At 46.8% G+C, this 13912-nt stretch overlaps 1 protein-coding gene across 1 annotated transcript in view; it reads right to left on the bottom strand.

Moving 5' to 3' along the window:
- Nucleotides 1–13912, bottom strand: part of PLEKHA2 (pleckstrin homology domain containing, family A (phosphoinositide binding specific) member 2) — an 82183-nt gene that overhangs the window by 51202 nt on the left and 17069 nt on the right. The gene's annotated exons all lie outside the window — the stretch shown is intronic.

Below are 13912 nucleotides of genomic sequence, written 5' to 3'. Positions count from 1 at the left end.
CGGCTCACTGCAACCTCCACCTCCCAGGTTCAAGCAACTCTTGTGCCTCAGTCTCCCAAGTAGCTGGGATTACAGCCATGCACCAAACACGCCCGGCTAATTTATGTATTTTTAGTAGAGATGGGGTTTCACCATATTGGCCAGGCTGATCTCGAACTCCTGACATCAGCTGATCCACCCACCTTGGCCTCCCAAAGTACTAGGATTACAGGCATGAGTCACCATGTCTCCTGGCTACCTTGGGAGATTTCTAAACAAACTAAGACCCATGCTTCATCCTCAGGGTTTGAACTGGTCTGGGATAGGGCACAGGCACCTGCCTGTTTCCAGAGCTCCCAAGGGATTCCATGTGCCTCCAGGTTGGAGGTCATGGCTGCAGGCACCAGCTGGCCCTGCTAACTCTGGCCCAGAGACACAGCAGCTGGTAAGAGAAAAGGCCACGCCAGCCAGTAGCCCAGAGTTACCTGGCTGCTGCACCAGCAGCCAACAGAGAGGAGGGAGTAAAGGTAGGAGAGAGAGAGGAAGAGGGAATGGAGATTCCCATGCTGTGCCGTGCCGTGTCTGGCTGGCAGTGATCCCACATGAGGATGTCTACAAGTCAGGAGTGGTCTGTACACTTGTTGGACTTCTAAATTTTGAGAAACCACATAGGGCACAGGGCAGGTTCCTGTTAAAAGACAGGTGGTTTTAGGCTGGGCGCGCTGGCTCACGCCTGTAATCCCAGCACTTTTTGGGAGGCTGAGGCAGGGGGATCACCCGAAGTCAGGAATTCGAGACCAGCCTGGCCAACATGGTGAAACCCCATCTCTACTAAAAGTATAAAAAATTAGCCGGGCATAGTGGCATGTGCTTGTAATCCCAGCTACTTGGGAGGCTGAGGCACGAAAACTGATTGAGCCCAGGAGGCGAAGGTTGCAATGAGCCGAGATCATGCCACTGCACTCCAGCCCGGCCGGCAGAGCCAGACTCCATCTCAAAAATAAATAAATAGATAAATAAATGTGGTTTTATGAAGACAATGCCAGTACCTTCCTTTTTGCTCAAGAGTTCTTCTGCCACTAAGGTCCTTGAAGGAGCCAGCTCCCTAGGAGGGGAAAATATCTGGCTTATTCTTCTCCGTCACCAAGGAAGCAGCTGAGGTGTCCATACAGGGATGTGGCACACCTCCCACGTTAATCCTTTTTCTAGCAACAGCAGTATTTCTTGTTGAAGGGGAAATTGTTACCCATGTGACTCCTACTCCCTTCCCCCTCTTCCAGTGAGAGTCACAAAGAACACAGAAATGACCAGAAGACCCAACTATTGATCCATAAACTCACAGCATGTCAGCACTCAAAGGTTCTGTGCATACCTCTTCATTCACCACACATGAGTCCTCTAAGGCTCAACTGGGGGAAGTGACTTTCTTAGGGAGCCAAATGAAGACAGAGCTCAAACTCCTAACATCAATCTGGTGCTTTGGCAAAGAAACAGCCTGAGAAAGAAAGAAGGAAACTGACATATATTTAGAAATTATGATGTGCCAGGCATGCTGCTAGGCATCTTCACATGTGGTCGCCTAATCCTAACAATCCCATTTCACAGATGAAGAAACTAAGGATGCGGCTGGTGAAGGAACCTGCCCTAGGTCACACAGGCAGCAAGCAGGGGAGCCAGTATTCAAGCACAACCCTTTCTGATTCCCAAATCCCATGCACTTTCCTTTGGGCCCTGCCATCTCCCATGAGACATTATCTAAGAGCTGATTATCAACGAAAGGTAAATACAAGAGCAGGACCAGCAGGGTTACACCAAAAGAGGCCCAGTGTCATTGCCCAAGCTGGGCAGGGCAGAAACTTGTCCAACTGGCTCTTGGGTGCCAAACTCCAATAGACCAGGGATTCAGAGCAGGAAGGGGGAAGGAAGGAGAGATGCTGGTGCCATCTGACCTTCTCTTACAGGCCCCTGGAGCGTCCAGCAGACAGTAAAAAGCAGCTAGCAGGAGAGGGAGGGAGGGGACGTCCCTGGTAATCCCAGAGCTAGGGCATGAGCTGACATGGCTGTTTGTGAGCTAAAATCATAGCTCAGCCACCAAAAGCCACGGCCATCTAGACTCACAGAAAAGAATGTGCCTACAGAGGGGGTATAGCTTGGGGTAGACATCTGAATGTAGGAGAACGGTGTGACAGGATTGGGAAGGAGGAGCATAGCTGTCGCTGCCCCACATTCCAAAGCCCTCACCCTGACATGAGCAACCAAAGCAGGGGAGCCAAGCGAATCCCAGGCATCAGGTGACCTGGGCCGTGGCTCTGCCTGCTGCTCTGATGCCAAACACCTCTCCTCCTCTCTGCCCTGTAGGTCCACTGGCTGATGCTAACACAGGGACACAGGACATGCTGATAGCTACTCTCTCCATTCTGCAGTTCAAACTGTGTATTTAATCTTTCCCTTCAGGAGAAGTCGATTCTGTATCATCCTCTGCTGCGTGGGCTTAATGTTTTCATTCTATTACTTGGATGTCGATTTCTTGTTGACAGACACCGGTATCAGCTTTAGACAGGGTAAGTTTCATTGTGTGTTAAGTCTCTCAGCCACACCCCCCATTCCCTTTATTTCCGTCTTCCAACTCCGGTGACAGAGACTTAAAGACCAGGTCAGGCCGGACGCGGTGATTCATGCCTGCAATCTCAACACTTTGGGAGGCCAAGGCGGGTGGATCACTTGAGGTCAGGAGTTTGAGACCAACCTGGCCAACACGGTGAAACCCTGTATCTACTAAAAATACAAAAATTAGCCGGGTGTGGTGGTGCACACCTGTAATCCCAGTTACCCAGGAGGCTGAGGTAAGAGGATCGCTTGAACTCGGGAGGCGGAAGTTGCAGTGAGCCAAGATCGCACCATTGCACTCCTGCCTGGGTGACAGAGTGAGTGAGACTCCATCTCAAAAAGGAAAAAAAAAAAAAAAAGACCAGGTCAGAGGCCTGGACTTCAGATAATCTCCTGGGCGCATCTGGGTCTCAACTCTGGCCACTCTGACTGCTGGCCACTTAAATGGTTCTAAAGTCGTAAACTCAATAAGCCAACTCCATCGGCCCTTTCTTCAATCCAGCCTCAAACTCAATGTCATTTCCCCACCACCTTCTAATCGGTTTCCCTCTCCCCTCCCCAATCTCTGTCAGTAATCCCACCTCCTCTCCCCAGTCAACCAGATACTAAACTTTCAAACATTCTTCCCTCATGTGGCCTCTAAACCTGCCCCCACCCAACTCCATGCCCACCACCTCAGGCGTATCAGGAAGCTCCGTGACAAATCCCCAGCTGTCATCTCCAGCTCCAGCTCTCCCCACCTCGACATCCATCCCGATGTCCTGGCCAGAACAAACTTTCTTAACAGATAACATCTGTAGCACTTTAAAGCTCATCAAAGCATTTTCACATACATTATTTACTCTTCATAACAACAATGTCACAGGTGGAGATCACTGATATCATTACCATATATTGTGGATGATGACAGGAGGCTCAAAAAATGGATGTTTCCTTAATGAATATATTCATCATGTTGCCCTGTGCTCAATTGATATAACTAATAAAACTGGTCTCTGAAGCAAAATCTAATATGAACCCCTCTCCCAAACATGCAATAACCTCCTTTGCCTTAGAGACACGATTTAGATAATAAATTAATAAAATGACTTTTTTTTCAGACAGGGTCTTGCTCTGTAATTCAGGCTGGAGTACCCCGTCCTGATCACAGCCTCTAACTCCTGAGCTCAAGTGATCCTCCCACCTCAGCCTCCCAAGTACCTGGGACTACAGGCATACACCACCACGATTGATATTTTATTTTATCTATTCTATTCTATTCTATTCTATTCTATTCTATTTTATTTTATATTATTTTATTTTATTTTAGAGATGGAGGTCTTCCTACATTGCCCAGGCTGGTCTCAAATTCCTGGCCTCAAGTGATCCTCCCACCTCAGCCTCCCAAAGGGCTGGGATTACAGACATGAGCCACCATGTCTGGCCATACCATTCTTTGGTACATAACTAGATCTATAAATATAGAAAGAGATGTACATAATAAATATATTGAACAAATGTTGAAGGTTAAAATGTAAAGCAAAATCTAACAACAACATACCAAAGAGAAGTTTTGAGAAAACTGAGAATAGTCATTACTATGGTTTTGCAATAGTTACTTAACCTCTGCTAAGTTTCATAGCTTCTATCTGTTTAGCTGCTTGGACTTTACTACTGAGTAGTGCTAACTCTTAACACAATTCTTTCAATGTGTTGCTTAGTTTTTGTTGGTTTGTTTGTTTGCTTTTTGAGATGGAGTCTCGCTCTTGTTACCCAGGCTGGAGTGCAGTGGCATGATCTCAGCTCACTGTAACCTCTGCCTCCCCGGTTCAAGCGATTCTCCTGCCTCAGTCTCCTGAGTAGCTTGCCACCATGCCCTGCTAATTTTTGTACTTTTAGTAGAGACAGGGTTTTGCCATGTTGACCAGGCTGGTCTCGAACTCCTGACCTCAGGTGATCCGCCTGCCTTGGCCTCCCAGAGTGCTGGGATTATAGGTGTGAGCCACCGCGCCCGGCTTATTTTTAATTTTTTTTAATTTAGACAAAGTACATCCTGTTATAAAGACACGAAGTATTTAAAAAATACAATGGCTACAGAAAACACATAAAGCAAAATTGCACTTTTTTATTTTACATTAAGCTCTCAAAAAGCCCACATATAATTTTAATTCTAAACATGTTTTGACCAGGCCCAGTCAAATCCAGCAGTGAGCTATGATTGTACCACTACACTCCAGTCTCGGAGACGGAGTAAGAACCCTGTCTCTTTAAAAAGAAAAAAAAAAAGTACTCTTTAATAATAATTTTACCCTTAGCAAAATTTGCATTTGGTAAAAGTCCAGATTTGTCACTTATAATCTTCTTTTGAGGTTTTTTTTTTAACCAAAGGATTCTGCGTTCTTACTCTAACACACTATAGACAAAAGCACATCAGCAATTCTACTGACTTCTGGAAATCACATGTCTATGTGGGTAGTTAAGATACCAGTTACACAAAATCCATGAATTTAAGACACTTTGCCCAAACAATTGCTGAAGATCTGAAAGTTATCATGATCTTAAGAGATAGTCTCATGGGCAGAGATTATCTCCAGACAGACACAAGAAACTGTCAAGACTGGCTGCCCCCCTGCCGAGAGGACAGAAGTGGGAGGGAGAAATTTGTCAGTAACTCTGCATTCCTACAGTTCAAATTTTGCACCACGTGCATCTATTCCCCAATTTTTAAAGAACGTTATTTCCTGGTTCTTGACATTCTGACAGGTTGAAGCATACAATGCAAAAATTATTCCTGGCTTTCGGCCAAAATTTGCTTAGGAAAGTTTCACATATATTTTTTAAAAACGCCAATTTTCATGTAGCCTTTAAGACAACAGTATTGTCCATTACACATTATGTGTTATTATAAACTCCTCCCATACCTTTGTATGCTTTCTACTAAAATGCACCAAATATCCATCTTGTTACCAACACTGCTAACACTCTTCACCCCATCAATGGAAAGGACTGCTTTCAGTTTATTTTAAAAAATTAAATAAAAGCAAAGGGCTTTCATTGGCATCCCAGGGTTACCAAGAGCAATACAGTCTTTTTGGTTATTTGATGATCCATGAGTCGTATTGTGGCCTTTGGAAAGTAAAAGCATCTACGTATTTTTTGGAAAAAGCGGAAAAAACACATTTGACAGAGTAAATTTGACAAGACCAGCAATCTAGTGCAATATTGTTTTTCGCGCTTCTGTTTACTCTTTGTTCAGGGCCATATAATTTAGTCTTGCAATTACTTAGCCAAATGGACATTAGAAAGCGGGGGGACTATAAGCAATACTCTGCAACTAAAACATGGTTACTCTGCAGATTGTTGTACTAGAGTAGGGCGGCCCTAAGGAATTTCATCTCCTCTGTCATGACGGGAACCAATGTGAAATTCAAATACAAGTGCTAGTGTCATAATATTGTAGTAATATTTTAAGGAAAATCAAGCCAGCATTTGTTTCTGTTCAAGAATTATCTGATTGCATGCAAGATGAAGAAGTTCTAGAGTGGGGAGACTGGCTGTATAACATCATGCCTACAGTCAACAATATGGTATCATGCATTTAAACTTTTGTTAAAAGGGTACATCTCATGCTGAATGTCCTTACTATAATTTTAAAAAATGTTTGCTTGATATGTCAACATATTGATTTTTAAATGCATTAGCCAAATTAGTGTCCATAATCAATAATATTGAGACTTTCCATTTAGATGGGTCCTTTTTAGCTAATGGATTTTTGTTCTATATCAGTTTAGAGTCACCACTGCCTGTATGAGAAGCCTTGATTCGTTACTTAATCACACTGATTCTAAAGTCTGCCAGACATTCAAGGATGCACCTGGCCCATGCTGTGTTCTGATCCCCAACACGCCCCTACCGTATGCCCATCTAGCAGACATTGCCGCTGGCCTCCCAAATTCCCTCCATCTCTTTTTGCCATTTGGCTGTGCCTTCCATGGCCTGCATCCACAGCTCTGCTTCAGAGAACTACCTCTGGGCTGCTGGAAGCCGTTCTGCCCACATGTGCAGAGCTGGAGCCAGTTACTGCCCAGTGCAGGCACACGAAAGCCCAGCTCCCTGAGACAAAACTGAGGAATGACTCACCCCAGCGCTCCTGCAGGCCCACAGTGAAACCATCCCTTGCTCAGACTTCCACCTGAGTTCACACCCTCCACCTGAGCTGGCCTCCTCCCTTCCCTGTCCTCCTTCCCCAGCTCTCTTCATAGTCCCCGCAGGAACATTTCCTCAATAAAGAACCTCCTGACAGATCTTGTCTCAGCGCCTGACTCCTAGTCTCAGGGTCTTCTTCTGGGGATGCTGATGACCTTAAATGCCCCTCCAACCAAGCGAGCTCACCTCTGCCCCACAATGACTGCTGTTTCCCCAACTTAGAACACCCTCCTTCTCTTCATCTCTGTTTGGGGCAGAGTGGGTATAACAATCAAAGGACATCTTGGAAATGAAAACCGGGCCGGGCATAGTGGCTCACACCTGTAACCCAGCACTTTGGATGCCAAAGTGGGTGGATTACCTGACGTCAGGAGTTCGAGACCAGCCTAGCCAACGTAGTGACACCCCATCTCTAATAAAATACAAAAACTAGCTGGGCATGGTGGCGCAGGCCCTGTAAACCCAGCTACTCGGGAGGCTGAGGCATGAGAATTTCTTGCAGCTGGGAGGCAGAGGTTGCAGTGAGCTGAGATCATGCCACTGCACTGGATCCTCAGCAACAGAGTGAGACTCTGTCTTTAAAAAATAAATAAATAAAAATTTTAAAAAGTAAGTGAAAACCCACAAAATACTCTGCAAACATGAATAATGTATAGCAAAAATGAACCTCATACACTCTTCAACATCTGGATCTAGTGACACCTTCTCTACAAAGGGAGCCCCCAGCTCTCCCCACCCCAGTTGTCTATTTCCCCGAAGACAATATAAACTCTATGAAGGCAAAGCCTGTCCTGTTCACTGATGTAGCCACAGTATTTAGATCAGCATCTGGCACATTGAATAAATTTAGTAAACATGTGTTAATAATGCTGTTGAACTCCAGGATCTCCTTCTATTCTCAGGAAATGAAGGGATAAAAGGCACATTAAGGATCCCCTAGAGGCTGGGCACGGTAGCTCATGCCTGTAATCCCAGCACTTTGGGAGGCCAAGGCGGTGGGATCATTCAAGGTCAGGAGTTCGAGACCAGCCTGACCAACATGGTGAAACCCCATCTCTACTAAAAATATAAAAATTAGCCAGGTGTGGTGGTGAAAGGACCACCTAGAGTGCCCATACTCCACAGGATAAATGACTTGCCTAGGATGTAAATCAACTTAGTGGCAGAGCCACGATTGCAACCTTGATCTCTTATCTTCCCAGCCTGAGAACTTTCCATATGACATGCCACCTCTTTCCCTTATGGGTGGCAGCAAAGGAAAATGGCAACCCCTTCTCCTTCAACCTAAATATTGGCATCCGGGCATTGGCACTGGCACTTAATGATATGCTACCCTGTTACATGATATGCCAGGATTATTAGCACCACAGTTTTGTGTGTGTTGTTTTCCTCTCCCCAACTAACCCTGAAGCTTCCTGGTGGCAAAAGCCTCATTGAATTCATTTTCCACATCATCTACAGGACCTTGCACAGGGCTGAGCACAGAGGTCAGTGGGAGGAGGGAGGCAGACAAAGGGGAGGTTGCACGCTCGAGTCGACGGATCTGGCTCCAATGCTGCATTTACCACCTGCACAACCATGAGCAGAGTGACAACGGACCCTAGGCCCCAGGATTATGGAGAGGTTCGATGGGGTAACACATGTAAAAGCATTTCACACCACGGCTCGTACATGGCAACCACTTAGTAAGTATAAGCTGCAGTGAGTAACAACAGCAGTAGCAACAGCAATAGCAGCAGCAGTAACAGATTCAGGTTCAGTGAACACCACCTACCAAGTGGCTTCAACACACAAAGACAGACCTGGGTTCGAAAATCTTCTGCTTATTACTACCTATTAAATAATTAAGAAAACATAGCAGGGATCTCCTTTTCCCTATCAAATAAAGATGTTCAACGACCACACACAGTTGTCAATGCCTCTCTTCATAGGAATGGACCAAAATCCCCAGGATGTCCCTCTCTGCAGAGCTTCCATTCCATTTTGGCCCTGTCCCCAACCCCAGGAAAGCAATGTTGGGCACTCCACATTCCCCAAGGACCTGACTTCTGGCCACTTCCTTCCCTGGCCCTCTTTAGTTTGTTCATTCATTCATTTAATGAATACATATTCATCAAATCCTGGACACTATGATCAAAAACTAAGCCACACGAGTACCCTACCTTCTAGGACTTCCCAGCCCCGAGAGTCCTCAGGTTTCTCTTTCTTAACCAGTAACTACCTTTGCAGGCTCTCCATCCTCCCAGTCACCCTTGTGCTTGTCTCATTACCAGCAATAATGGCAGGGGTACTACAGTTAGACTGTCAGGGTTAGAGTCCCAGCTGTGCTACTTTTTTATTATGTAACCACGGGTAAATTCTTCCCCTGTCAGCCTCACCCACCTCATCTTCAGAATGAGGGCAATAATAACTACCAATTAAACTTGTTGTCAGAATGAAATAAAAACCCAATGAAGTGTGCTTGGCACACAGTAATAAATGCTCACTAATACCATTTTATAACTTATCTGAAACATCCACACTTAAACGTGGAGTGGCTGTTTGGCCGTTCACACAACAAAGAACTAACCCAACCACTGAAGAAGTAAAATGTCCTGAATTATTTCTGTATCACAGCAAGACTCCTTTTTCAAGAATATGTCAAGCCAGGTGAGCTCTACTGCTTTCTGGGAAAACATAAAGAATCCTCGGCAGTGGACCGCTAGTGAGTTCTACCTGGTCATTCAAACTCAAAGACGGTTCTGCCACAAAACACCCTGAGAGCTCAACTGGCAGGAAAGAGTAAGAGCCTGCCCTGGGCCAGGGGAACCTGCTGCAGAGGCTGACCCCAGACAGCCTAGAAAGCAGCCTGAGGCACAGCGTCTAGGCTTAGCACAGGCTCTGGGCCCCAGTAACAAATCAGAGTGAGGGGAATCCTGACAACTGTCAATTTTCGAGTTCCAAGATGGTGCCACTGTGGTCCTGGGTGATCTGCCACTGACAGCACAACTCTCAGTCTGTGATCCAGGGTATGAAGAAAGATCCAACTCTTCAGGGAGCAGCTGGCAACAGCCAGATAGGATTCCCCAAGTAAGTCAATTTGGGTAAAGCACAGCCCTAGTGGGGAAGCATGGCGTGAAGCAGGTAAATCAAAACAAAAATCCATTCGAATGACTTGCGCTAACACAGCAGGTGAGTGGGAGGAAGTACACAAAGGAGAATGCAGAGAGAATGTGAAGACCCGTAAGTCACTCAGGGTTCATCTCTGGTGTGCCCAAAGCCAAGTCTACTGGCAACAAAGACTTAACTCCGGCCAAAGCAGGAGCATCGCTTGAAACCAAGAGTTCAGGCCAGGCGTGGTGGCTCATGCCTGTAATCCCAGCACTCTGGGAGGAAGAGGCAGGTGGATCACCTGAGGTCAGGAGTTTGAGACCAGCCTGACCAATATGATGAAACCCCATCTCTACTAAAAATACAAAAATTAGTTGGGCGTAGCAGCGAGCGCCTGCAATCCCAGCTACTCAAGAGGCTGAGACAGGAGAATCACTTGAACTCGGGAGGCAGAGGTTGCAGTGAGCTGAGATCGTACCATTGCACTCCAGCGTGGGCAACAAGAGCAAAACTCCATTTCAAAAAAAAAAAAAAAATACAAAAATTGGCCAGGCATGGTGGCACGTGCTTGTGATTCCAGCTACTCAGGAGGAACCCAGAGATGGAGGTTGCAGTGAGCCCAGATCGCACCACTGCACTCCAGACTGAGTGACAAAAGCTAAACTCTGTCTCAAAAGAAAAGAAAAAAAAAAAGAAACCAGGAGTTCGAGACCAGCCTGGTCAATAAAGTGAGACCCTCCATCTGTACAAAAAATAAAAATAATTAGCCCAGGGTGGTGGCGCACATCTGCAGTCCCAGCTACGTGGGAGGCTGAGGTGGGAGGATCACTTGAGCCCAGGAGTTTGAGCTATGATTGCATCACTGCACTCCAGCCTGGGCAACAGAGTAAGATCTCAAATTGAAAAAAAAACAAAAAAAGCTAGGCATAGTGGCTCACGCCTGTAATCTCAGCACTTTGGGAGGTCAAAGCAGGCAGATCACTTGAGGTCAGGCGTTCAAGACCAGCCTGGCCAACACAGTAAAACCCTGTCTCTACTAAAAATAACAAAATGGCTCACTTTGGAAGGCTGAGGAAGGCAGATCACGAGGTCAGGAGATGGAGACCATCCTGGCTAACACAGTGAAACCCATCTCTACTAAAAAAGTACAAAAAATTAGCCGGGCATGGTGGCGGGCGCCTGTAGTCCCAGCTACTTGGGAGGCTGAGGCAGAAGAATGGCGTGAACTCGGGAGGCAGAGCTTGCAGTGAGCCGAGATAGCACCACTGCACTCCAGCCTGGGCAACAAAGCGAGACTCTGTCTCAAAAAATAAATAAATAAATAAATAAGTACCAAAAATTAGTCGGGCATGGTGGTACGTGCCAGTAATCCCAGCTACTAAGGAGGCTGAGGCAGGAGAATCACTTGAATCCGGGAGGTAGAGGTTTCAGTGAGCCGAGATAGTGCCACTGCACTCCAGCCTAGGTGACAGAACAAGACTCTGTCTCAAAGAAAAGAAAAAAAAAAGAGCAAAGGAAGGGAAAATGGTATCGCAGGGTCTGAAGGCAAACCAGGCCCATTGCATGACAAACAGCAGCATTCCAGGCTGAGTTGAAGGTGTCACAGTGTGCCGAGGAAGGGTTCATTCTGAATAGTAGGCACTTCAAATGAAAGTAAGCAGCAGGTTTCTCAGGGCTGCAGGGTGACACACGCGGCTCAGTTCTACTTAGGGTTAATCCTTCCTGGAGAAGGCAATTAGCAGCAGCTTACTTTCTGAGTATGTTTTCCGCATCGATACTGTTTTTCTCTTGGCCATCAAATCTTGAAGACAAATGCCCAAGACCACTAGATGATTAGTCCCTGGATAGTGGCCTAGAGATTCACATAACTCGTTTTCTACATCGCATCTTAAAGCATAACTCCATCCCAGGGACATTCAGAATTTCCTCTTCCCAAACTCCAGAACTAGAGCCAAATTCCAGACCCCACACCCTTCTTCATCCCAACACAGCCATGACCTGTGACCTTGCTGTTCAGAGGCCATGTCAGCGTTTGCAGGTTCATTCTACCAAATCACTCAAGAATGGGGGAAGGAAAGAGCTAACAGCACTCAGGGCCAGAATAAGAAAAGCCTTGAGATCCCAAATCAGGGTGAAGCAACTTGTTCCCAGAGCAGTGGTGACTCCAGGGACTCCCAGACATAGCAGTCAAAGGTAGGTGGCCTCCATCTTTGTGCCTGACCTCCACAAGATGCTGAGCAAGTCACCTAATTCTGACCATGTTCCTGCCTACATCCAGTGCAGTGTCTGAGGCTCTCTTCTCATCTAGACCACGAGTAAACAAAACTGGGTGACTGCCAAAGGCACCTCCAATCCAGGATTCTAGGACTTCCTGAGTCAGGAGACCAAAGAAATCCAACATGTGTCCAGCTCAGGGAACCAGGTCACATTCTCTGCTGGGGTGGGGCCCCCAGACTGGAAGAGCAGGAGCAGCCAGAGGCCACAGCCCTGGAGAGAAGTGACAGAAAGCAAGCCATGCCTTGGAGCCTGGATCCAGCACTTGGATCTCACTGGCAGATCCTGGCTGGTGTGAGAGCAGACACCAGATGCCAGGGTCAGGAGAGCATCCTTCTCTCCAAACTAAGATCTGAGATGGTTTTCTGTGTGTGTGGGGGGGGGGGTGGGTGTGTATGGTATGTGCGTGTGTGTGTTTATGGTGTGTGTCTGTGTGTGTGCATGTGTGTGTCTGTGTATGGGGTACATGCATGTGTGGTGTGCGTGGTGTGTGTGGGGGTGTGAGTATGGGGGTGTGTGTATGGTCTGTGTGTCTCTGTGTGTGTGTGTGGTGTGTGTATGGTTTGTGTATGTGTGTGCGGTGTGTGTGTATGGGGTATGTGTGCATGTGTGGGTGTGTGTATGATGTGTGTCTGGTGTGTGTTTATGGGTTGTGTGTGTGTGTGGTGTGTGTATGGGGTGTGTGTGCATGTGTGTGTATGTGTGTATGGTATGTGTCTGGTGTGTTTATGGGTTGTGCGTGTGTGTGGTGTGTATGTATGGGGTGCATGTGCATGTGTGTGTATGGTGTGTGGTGTGTGTGTGGTGTGTGTATATGGGGTGTGTGTGCATGTGTGTATGGTGTGTCTGGTGTGTGGTGTGTATGGTGTGTGTCGTGTGTGTATGTGTGTGGGGGATGTGTATGGGGGGTATGTGTGTCCGTGTGGTGTGTATATGGTGTGTACATGTGTGTATGGTGTCTGCAGGGTGTGTGTGTGGTGTGTGTATGGGTTGTGTATGTGTGTGCAGTGTGTGTGTATGGGGTATGTGTGCATGTGTGGGCGTGTGTATGATGTGTGGTGTGTGTTTATGGGTTGTGTGTGTGTGTGTGTGGTGTGTGTATGGGGTGTGTGTGCATGTGTGTGTATGTGTGTATGGTATGTGTCTGGTGTGTGTTTATGGGTTGTGTGTGTGTGTGGTGTGTATGTATGGGGTGTGTGTGTATGGGGTGTGTGTGCATGTGTGTGTGTGGTGTATGTGTGGTGTGTGTATATGGGGTGTGTGTGCATATGTGTATGGTGTGTCTGGTGTGTGGTGTGTATGTATGGTGTGTGTCGTGTGTGTATGTGGTATGTGTATGAGGGGTGTGTGTGTGTGTCCGTGTGGTATGTATATGGTGTGTATGTGTGCACATATGGTGTCTGGTGTGTGTGTGGTGTGTGAGGTGTGTATGCGTGTGTGTGTGGTATGGGGTGTGTGTGTGGTATGTGTGTATGAGGTGCGTGTGCGTGTGTGTCTGTGTAGTGTGTATGTGGTGTGTGTATGAGGTGCGTGTGTGTGGTGTGTATGGGGTGTGTGTGTGACATGTGTGTATGAGGTAAGTGTGCATGTGTCCATGTGGTGTGTATGGGGTATGTGTGGTATGTGTGTGTGAGGTGCGTGTGCATGTGTCTGGTGTGTATGGGGTGTGTGTGGTGTGTGTGTATGAGGTGCGTGTGTGTGTGGTGTGTATGGGGTGTGTGGTGTGTGTGTATGAGGTGCGTGTGCGTCTGTGTGGTGTGTATGGGGTGTGTGTGTG

This window comes from Mandrillus leucophaeus, unplaced genomic scaffold (assembly GCF_000951045.1).
Source record: "Mandrillus leucophaeus isolate KB7577 unplaced genomic scaffold, Mleu.le_1.0 Scaffold111, whole genome shotgun sequence".
NCBI lineage: Eukaryota > Metazoa > Chordata > Mammalia > Primates > Cercopithecidae > Mandrillus > Mandrillus leucophaeus.
The sequence above is the reverse complement of the archived record's forward strand: the minus strand, read 5'-3'. Positions and strand labels throughout refer to the sequence as shown.